Source organism: Bison bison, unplaced genomic scaffold, assembly GCF_000754665.1.
Source record: "Bison bison bison isolate TAMUID 2011002044 unplaced genomic scaffold, Bison_UMD1.0 scf7180017864235, whole genome shotgun sequence".
Lineage (NCBI taxonomy): Eukaryota > Metazoa > Chordata > Mammalia > Artiodactyla > Bovidae > Bison > Bison bison.
In genome coordinates this window covers 7,370,103-7,380,625 of record NW_011494807.1, presented here as the reverse complement: position 1 = coordinate 7,380,625, position 10,523 = coordinate 7,370,103, and the positions used below count along the sequence as shown (strand labels likewise).

General features: G+C 43.9%; 1 protein-coding gene across 1 annotated transcript in view; it reads right to left on the bottom strand.

Annotated features, from left to right (window-relative positions):
- MEGF10 (multiple EGF-like-domains 10) overlaps positions 1 to 10,523 on the bottom strand; it is a 179,865-nt gene that overhangs the window by 159,376 nt on the left and 9,966 nt on the right. The window lies entirely within an intron of this gene.

The following is a 10,523-nucleotide window of genomic DNA, read 5'->3' as shown; positions in this document are numbered from 1 at the left end:
CCAGCCACAAACGCATAAATATTGTATGATTTCCCTTATACTAGGACTGCAAGGAGATCCAGCCAGTCCATTCTAAAGGAGATCAGTCCTGGGTATTCATTGGAAGGAATGATACTAAAGCTGAAACTCTAGCACTTTGGCCACCTCATGCAAAGAGTTGACTCATTGGAAAAGACCCTGATGCTGGGAGGGATTGGGGGCAGGAGGAGAAGGGGATGACAAGATGAGATGGCTGGATGGCATCACCGACTTGATGCACATGAGTCTGAGTGAACTCCGGGAGTTGGTGATGGATAGGGAGGCCTGGCGTGCTGCAATTCATGGGGTCGCAAAGAGTCGGACACAACTGAGTGACTGAACTGAACTGAACTGACTGAGATACCTAAAGTAGTCACATCAGTAGCCAGAAAGTATAGAACGGTGGTTGCCAGGGGTGGGGGTCACAGGGACATCGGTATTTGCTGTTTAATGGGTGAAGAGTTTCCATCTGGGAAAATGAAAAAGTTCTGCAGATGGTGACAGTGATAGTTGCACAACAACAGGAGTAAACCTAATGCCACAGAGCAGTACACTTAAAAATGGCAAACGTTACACCTCTTTTATCACAATTTAAAAAAAGAAGTAACGGGAACTAAGCCAAGTTCTAAGGAGTGAGTAACAGATACCTGCCCAAGAGGTAGGGACTTCTTGTTTGCCTTTCATTTTTCACCTGTCTGCATGATTTAAACACACATTGTGCGTTCTTCCACAGATCACGGGACCGTAAGCCAGTCGCTAGAACTCAAGGGTGGAAGGAGGGACACGTCAGTAACACAATAACAACAGAGTGATCCTGTGCCTATTCAGTGCCACCACTGCCTTCTCTGCAGGATTCCACCAGGGAAGTCCCACTCTGCAGGATTAGGGGTGCAAAATGTCCCCTTTCTGCTCTCCTAGAGAGCTCTAAACAGAAGACGATTCCTCCGGAACCCACCAACAGAAGCCAAAATAGACAATTTAGCGCGCTCTCTCTCAACTTTAAGCAAATGGAAACCAAAGGGCATCTAACATTTTGAAGCCCCTGTGCCTGTCAGAATCCCAGCTCTCGACCCCTGTCTGCCTGAATTCAAAACTCCATTTCACTTGTTTAACTCGCAATGAATGGACTTAGGGATGCGGACTGGTGTGCACGTCTTACTTTCTCGGAGAAGTTATCAGGAATTTGAGGTTAAAACCGAGTAACTTACCTTCCTCGATTTCAATTCTAAATTCCTGCGCTTGGATTTTCTGGGTCAAACAAAACAAAGTAGCTTTGCTTTGGAGTTTTATTCCCTTCCACCCCCGCCAACTCGTCTAATAACTAATGAAGTTAAGATGACACAAAACAATGCTTTTTTGAGTGCAGAATGCACATCTCAATCCCTTCTGGCAGGTACTCCTACAGAACAGTTGTTATTTATAATACCTATAAGGGAGAGAGGAGATTAAAAGATCAAGTCCCACTGCACTTCTCCACAAATCCAGCCACAGCTGTATCGGGGCTTGGAGCAACTGCTCGGCAAGGAGACAGCAAGCCTTCTGTTCTGCAGGGTCCGTTCAGGTCACTGCATGTGGCGTGGATTAGACAGTCCCGGGTCTCTGTTACCCAGAGGGGCAGGACTGGCCTTTCCACTCCACACTCCTGAACTAGGGCTCTGTGCCGCCACCAGACACTCTCTTCACAGTCTCTTGGGGAACAGTAGCAGATATCAGATTTTAAATGCTAACACTTTCTTTTCTTCTTCTTTTTTTTTTAATGTATGTGTAGATTTTTTTAAAAGAGAAACAGAAAGCACATTTGTACCTGTTTTTCCTGAAGATCTGTCATAACGAAGTAGAAGAAAATACACCCATCGTGGATAGAAGAAGGTAGTTTAGATTTGGTGTGATGTTAGCCATAACGGAGGACTTTGCTAAAGTTGTGCTTTAAGTTCCATATGTCCGGGCCCAGCTCTGCAGTAACCAGGAGCCAGTACAGAGGAAGGGTCCCCAGGAAGGCAGCCGTCCCCAGACTCATCCCAGGCTCCTCCAGGGCAGATAAGGGACAGGGATCAAGCTCTGTGAGCCACACAATCGTGCTTCCTCCATTCGGTGCCAAGCCCCTCAGACAGCTCTGCTCGCTGCCAGCGCTAAGCCTCACCCACCTTAGTCTCACCTGCCCGTTCAGCCATATCCTGCACTCCAGACTCGCCCCCAAGGCTTCCTGGTCAAGGTCATGGCATTGAAAGGACCTTTTTGACCTCTTCATTTCATAAATAGGAAATCAGGCATGAGACAGGTTTTTAGGTACCTAAGATCAAACAGTGGCGGATTTAGATCTCAAGTCAAGAGCTCCAGGCTCCAGATGCATTCACTGATCACCCTACTATTCTGGACCACCTAGTAGGGCTCTGAGCATGCTCCCGTACTCTAGAAGTATTTGCTTATTTCACTCAAGGCCATGCAAGTGTGTGTGTATATGTGTGTGTTAGTCACTCAGTCATGTCTGACTCTTTGCAACCTCATGGACTGTAGCCCACCAGGCTCCTCTGTCCTTGGGATTTCCCAGGCAAGAATACTGGAGTGGGTTGCCATTCCCTTTTCCAGTGTGTGTGAAGATAGACAGACAGACAGATAGATACGGATTAGTGACACTAATCTTGAGATTCACATTACTGTGTATGCTTTTCATTGGCACCAAGAGGAGAAAGCACAAAAAACTACCTCAAAGTGATACAGTTCTAAAAGTGGGCAGCTACACTCATGAGTAATGCTGGAATTTCAAATTTGGGTGATCCCACCACCTCCCACAACTCAGCAGGAAGTACATTTAAGGTAAAGCTTGAACCAAATCAATGAAGTGAAACTCTTAAAAGCCCCCCTCTCTTTAAGCAATTTTGCTTCATCTGGACTTCTTTCCCCTAACCATGGGGTTCCCGCTGGGCCTTCAACAATGATCCTGGGGCCTGACTCTGACCTCCCACAGGCATCTTCACTTTCCCATCTGCTCAGCTGCCAATAACTGCAGCACACAAAGAACGAGCGGGACGGTCACTGCACATGGCTTTTTCTCTGTGGGCACAGTAGTCAAAGCCTGGCAGAGGTCATCTCACATCTCAGAGAAGAGGCCACAGAAGAAAGCCCGCCGTGGTTCCCCATAGGTTTGCTCTGCCTCCAGTCTTCCTTGCGGTGGATCCAATGCCTAGACAGATGGCGAAGCTGTTTTTGTTTTAAAGAACTGGTTCTTAGAACTCTGTGACAAAACTCGCCTGGCTTCCAAAACCCTGTGTTTACTGACTGACACTTTGTTCTGCAAATCTGCCTGCCAGGCTGTGGTTGCCACCCTCCTCAGCAGCAGAACCTGACACATTCCCCAACAAAGGAAACGGACGAGGTGCAGCACCCACCAACCCATGCAAACACCGCGGTCTCCTCCTGTGCCAGGGGAGGAATCTACATGCCACTGGGGCCCTAATGATGCGGCCTCGTTTTCACACACACAGTACAACCTAGCCAAGAAATGAAAAAGGCTCTTTCAAATTCTCCCAACTACACAAGAGCTTCCTCAGATCAAGCTCTAAGAAATCCTCCAGGGATAGAGAGAAGTCCCTGTCTGCCCCGCCTGAACTCTGCAAATTCAGAAAGAACGGAGTTTTGTCCTCTAGGGAGGGGACTGCACATAAGTACCCACTTCAAATTCTAAAAGCGAATTTAGGGGATCACTTTCAGAAGCTCTCTGGATGCTGTAACAATACAATATCCTCAATCAAAGACAATTACTCTGGAAGGTGACAAATGGACCTAGAGGGTTAGCTTATAGGATGATGATCACAATCATAAAAATTACTCTACAGCAGTGATGGGCTGCGGGGAGGCCCGCGGAATGATCCCCAGTGGCTGCACAAACCAAACTACAAAGCATCATTTGCATCCTGCCTTGAAAAAACAAGGCCAGGATTTTTTTTTCCTGCCCTACCTTGGCAAAGCTCCACATCATAAGCTTTTTGCTTTTGTTTTTGAATAGTGGAAGAAAAGTGTCTTTGCTCCAGGCGGGTCTTCACCAAAATAAAAGTAGACCATCTGGCTAGCTGTCCCCAGGAACTCTCTGCACTTGAGTCCTTGCCTGGGCTTAGGCAGAGTTCGCACCCTTTTGGAAGGGGGATGTCCTCCGTGGAAGAATCCACCTGACCTCTCCTGGCCCAGGTGAGGTGCTGTCTGGCTGGCACAGCCTCCATTATTGACCCTCCCTTTACACTCTCACCACTTCAATCCCTCTGCCTCCTATGAAAGGATAGCTAGGAAGTCAACTGTTCAAAACCTGAAAGTCCAAAGCACAAATTGTCTACCCCTTCCCTCCCCGCACATCTCAGTCTTGACTATTCACCACTCATTAGCATCTCCAGTAGAGGAAAGATGAGGTCTTGGAGAAAGTTTCTCATCAAGCAATGATGCTACCTCGTGGCCTCGCTGGTGTACAGTGAGAGACAAGGTCAAGATTATCCATTCAATAGGATGGCGGGTCAGGTTCTCTTCTTCATGTTATTCTTCTATACCCATAGTTCTGAATAATCTCAAAATTAGTCAAGCCCACAAATGCTTGAGTTCCTATTCTATGAAAGAAAGAAGGAAAGGAAGGCAAGAAGAAGAAGGGAGGGAGGAAAAAAGTAAGGGAGGGAATGGGAAGAAAAAAAGAAAATGTTTACATGTCTTGGTTTACTCAGGCTGCCATATCAAAATACCACAGACTGGGTGACTTAACAATATAAAGTTATTTCTCATAGTTCTGGAAGTCCAAGATCAAGGTGCTGGCCAATTCAGCCTTGCGGAGAACTCTCTGCCTGACTTGCAGATGGCCCCCTTCTCATTGTGTCCTTACATGATGGAAAGAGAGAGTTCTAGGGTCTCCTCCTCTTCTAATAAGGGAACCAGCTCTACATGATTAGGGCCCCACATCATGACCTCATTTAGTCTTCATCACCTCCTCACAGGTCCCATCTCTATATATAGTCACACTGAGGGGACAGGATTTCAACAGATGAATTTGGGAAGACACAACCAAGTCCATGGCATTATGCCTGACCATTTGGGGACTGCATGGTAAACCAGACATATCGCATGTGCTCAGGAAATTTATATTCTAGAATTAATTTATGCTAAGAGTAGAAGGGCCCTCAAACTTTACGCAGTCTTTTCCCACAAGCTCCAAGGATTACTTCTAGAAAAATTCCAAGAAGGTACCTTCTGATGGGGGGCGGGGGCTGGCTATTTTACCCTAATTCAACAGAAAGGGTCACAGAGGCACAGAGAGCTGAGGTGGCCAGGGCACTTGTGATGAGGTAACATAAAGAAATTAAACTCAAAGTGTGCCTCTATCTCCAGAGGGAGACAATACCATAAGGTTTGAGGCACCAACCACATTCCTTATCACTAGACTCCTAATACTGAAAGGGCAGAATCTGTCAGGCCAAGATGTTCAAAAAGACTTCGTGATTCAGATTGCAAGAGGAACATTATTTGGAAACTTTTGTCCAAGCCAAGATCAGAACTGCAGCTTGTTAGAGAGAGGAACTCTACTGTTTTCCTGAGTTCTGAAGGAAGAGTTTCTATGCTTATTGATTTAACACGTTCAATATCCAAAATAGTACAGCATATGAAAGAGAGCGTAGACCCGAAGTGCAACACACCAGGATTCCACAACAGCCTCACTGAATTAAAAATGGCGATGACCTAGACAAATCCTTGAGTAGAAATCAATCAATCCAATACAATCAAGTAAAACTTACTGAGTGTTTACTATATACCGGATAAGTCATAAGTCTTTCCCATTTATCATCTCAATTAATCCTCAGGACAGCTCTCTGAGAAAGTTAATATTCTCCCTACTTAATTGATAACGAAACTGAAGTCTGGAGTAACTGGCTCATGGTTATACATCTAGTAAACACGGAGCAGACCAGAATTCAAACCCAGGTAGTCTGGTTCTAGAACCCACACTTTAAACCACATTATAGCACAACCTGTGCTTTAGCTTTTCAACTACAGCTGTCCACTGGACAGAGTGATCAGTGTTTGAAATGTATAACTAGAATCTAAGTCCAAGAAGGCAGGGACCTTGCTTCTCTTAGGTAATGCATAGAAAATTGCATGGAACATAATAGGTAGTCCATGAATATTTATTAAATAAATAAATAACAGATTGTATTAGATTTAGTGAAATTACTATATTAGTTTCTTTATTGTCTTCCCCATTTTTATATCATTTTCTACTCCTGTCAGCAATGATAACCTTTTAATAATCACTGCCTAGTAAATGTAAGTAGCTTTCAAAGATTTCCCAACTTGGCTCCAACCTCCTGCAACTTTATTTCTTGGTATCTCTGTTAACAGGCATGCCACTCTGCTCATCTCTGCCTGCCCCTGTTCCTACCCTCACCCACTCTCACCCAGCCCTGAATTTCTATCAACTGGGTTACTCTCTCCCTCTTCTCCATTACAGGATGCTCACTTATCTTTCAAAGCCCCATCTCTTCTAAGAAGCCTTCTCAACAAACCCACAGTAATCTCTCCCTCTTCCAAGACAGGTTCACTTAGAACATATCACCTGCTTCCTTATTCTTTCCTGTCCCCAGACTGGCAGTGTGGTGAGGGCAGGTACCAGGCCTTGACATGTTGAATATCCTCTCCAACATGCAGCAAAGACTTGGCTGTTCAGACACATCATGAAGAGAGATCGACTGACTGAATCAGATACATCTCATCTAAAGGCAAAACATTTGCTCATTTCTTTTTAATAAAGGCCAAAAAAATAATTAAAGTAAAATTCACATGATGTAAAATTCATCATTTAACCACACTGTACCACCATCACCCCCATCTACTTCCAGAACATTTCATCACCCCAAAAAGAAATCCTGCATGACCCAATCACTGTTCATTCCCCTCCTATAAACCTCTTGTAAGCATTAATCCACTTTTTAGCTCCATGGATTTGCCTATGCTTGACATTTCATACAAATGAAATCATACAACATGTAGCCTTCATGTCTGGTTTCTTTCACTAGCATTATGTTTTCAAGATTCATCCATATTCTAGCATGTATCATACTTTATTCCTTTTTAGGGATGAATAATATCCCATTATATAGAGATATGACATTTTGCGTATCCAGTCTCCAATCATCAGTTGGTGGGCATTTGGGTTTTCATCTTTTAGTTTTCGTGAGTAATGCTGCCACATGTTTTTGTTCAAATCCCTCTGAAGTCTGCTCACATCTTACTAGGAAATAACAAATTCATTGACTAAAAGTGCTAGTTGCTAAGTCATATCCAACTCTCTGCAACCCCAGGACTGTAGCCTGCCAGGCTCCTCTGTCCATGGAATCTCTGGGCAAGATACTGGAGTGGGTTGCCATTTCCTTCTCCAGGGGATCTTCTGGACCCAGGGATCCACCCGGGGTCTCATGCATTGCAGGCAGATTCTCTACTGTCTGAGCCACCAGGGAAGCCCCTGGTTCTATAGTAGAGATAAATAACTTTTCTCTTAGTAAAATACTATCATCATTAAAAAATATTCAGGTCCATAAGCAAATTTAATTGTTGCTGATTCCACAATATTTTGAATTCCTTATTGTTTATATCATAGTATATCATAGGCCATATTTTCTAACTTCTGTATTTAATTAATATAATCATACTTAAGCACAAGGGTAATTCTCTCATAAAATTATAAGCAAACCTTATTCCTAGACATGTTAATTTAACATTATTTGGTGTTAAATAATTAAGATTTATTGAGAGCTTACTACATACCTACGTAACACCCTTTGAAGTATATACTCTTGGCATTTCACAGGGGTTGAAAAGAGGCTTAGAGAAGATAAGTAGACTGCCAAGGTCACAAGGGTTTGGGCTGGAGATCGGACCCTCACCAGGGTTATCACATTTCATATAGTAAATCGCAAGGTCAGCCAGGAGTAGACCCCGACCATCAACATCTTGTCTCCTTGCTCATGACTTTAATCACACGTGTTTGTGTAAAATCAACAGTGAACCTTTAAGCCCAATCCCCAAAGGAAGTGTACAGAATGGATACTCAAACCTCTCACAGATGTGCTAAAACCATTTCAAAGCCAACAATTCCAAAATCTCCTTCAGGAATGAAAAAAAAAAAACAAAACTATTTTTTCCATCTGAGTCTATCAGTTGTATGTGGTAACAGCAAGTTAGGATGTTCTAATAGGTACACGGAACAATCCACATTGATGATGAATAATGCCTTCTACACAGAAAAAGGACCACAGGCCACCCACATGCTGGAAACATCATTTTGCTCATAGGGCCATTCTACCATCACAGGTATTGCTCCTGGAGCTCACTGCAGCTCAGGAAGTGATGGCTGAAAAAAGTGAGAGAGGTGAGCCAACATCTTACTATGTCCCAGTTAGAAAAATAAAAGAAATAAATGAAAGAATTTCAATATTAGACTTTGAGAGAGATATCATCTAAAGATTCAGGAAAACATCCATGCCCCAGAGTTGCTCTCTGATTTCTCCTGACAGATTACAATGAACAGGAGAAGAGTGGAAAGCAGGAATGAGAAGGTTTGTTAGCCGATCAACTTGGAGAGGTGATTTTGTTTTAGATTCTGAAGAGTGGGGCTCTGCTGACATTACTGACCTCTTAGGCACTGGATTTGCTGCCTGGAAAAGTACAACAATCAACTATGATGATGTTGGTCTGTTGCTTTCTGACACACAGCTCTTCTGGCTATAGAAGTAAGGGCAAATTAAAGGATGTTTAAATCTTCAGGCCTCCTTAGCCCCTCCAAGACCCAAATTTTGTGACAGTTGGGATTCTGAGTTTATTGTTTTCCATCACTGTTACAGCTATAATTTGGTATTAAACATGATGCTTTAAAAGTTTTTCAAACTTTTTACTGAAGTATAAAATATATATCACAAATGTATACAAATCAAAATTAAATAGCTCAATACATTCTCATCAGCTGAACACATCCATTTACCCTGCCCCCAAGGGGCTTTCCAGGTGGCTCAGAGGATAAAGAATCTGCCTGCAATGCTGGAGACCTAGGTTCAATCCCTGAGTCAGGAAGATCTCCAGGAGAAGAGACTGGCAATCCACTCCAATATTCTTGTCTGAAGAATTCCATGGATAGAGGAGCCTGGTGGGCTCCATGGTCACAAAGAGTCAGACACAACTGAGTGACTAACACTCACTTTTCATATGAGCATGGCTGTGCCCACCAAAGCAAGACCCAGTTTTCCCCACAGCCAGTCTCTCCCATTAGGAAACTTGCAAAAGTCTCTTATATTTATGCATCAGAGGGCAGACAGAAGAAGCAAGAACTATAATCCCACATCTCCAGAACAAAACCTACAGCCACAGAAAGCTAACAAAAATGATCACGTGGATCACAACTTTGTATAACTCAATGAAGCTATGAGCCAGGCCATGCAGGGCCACCCAAGATGCATGGGTCATGATGGAGAGTTCTGACAAAACAGGGTCCACTGGAGAAGGGAATGGCAAACCACTTCAGTATTCTTGCCTCGAGAACCCCATCCAGAGTATGAAAAGGCAAAGAGATATGACACCAGAAATGAGTTTGATCTAACTCCAAGAGATAGTGAAGGACACGGAAGCTGGGCGTGCTGCAGTTCACGGGGTTGCAAAGAGCCAGATATGACTTATTGACTGAACAACAGATTAAACAGAACAATATGAGCATTTCAGAAGCCCTTCTAGGCCAGAGCTTTAATCCTAACACAAAAATAAGTCCCAGCAAGCACCCTGTGCCTAAAAAGTGCATTTAGCATCAAATGTGCTCCTTGGGACATGAGCACAATAATGTGACAACCCATCACTGCTGTATTTTTTCAGCACAAGCAGCAGCATTTACACAGAACTTCAAGCAGAGCACAGTACGCATCCCTCGCAGTACCGAGGGATGAGCCTCTCTAAAGCACAGGAATGGAGCCAAATTAACAGGCCTAATGACAACGAATTGAGAATTCATTAACTAATCAGGAGCGTGCTGAATACAATTCTTCTGCCACCTGCAAAGAACAGTCTCCTCTTCCGCTTCTCCACTTCAAAGGCATCTCTATCCTTGGTAAAAACCAAATATCCACTTAGTAAAGGATAAACAAACTGCAAGGGGGTGGGGGAGTGGAAACATGAATAAATAAACCACTTGCCTCTCTGCAATCCACTTGGCTTCTCCTCCTTTAATGGACTCACAATGATAGTCTGTAATCAAGGTGCCGTGATGGACTCAATTACAAGAAGCTCTAAGTGACCTCAAGCGAGTCCTGTATTGCTTTCTCCTGGGTACCTGCCTCCTTTAGCCTGATGCTCCCAGTCAGAAAACCTCTTATCTCAGACACGAAAGGATTCCTACAGCCACTGAGCAGCAGCTGCCTGAACACTGTGTAAATGGGCTCTCCACAACCCTTCACAACCAGAAAGGCTTCTGCCATTCGGCCTCACTCAAAGCTGTACTCTTT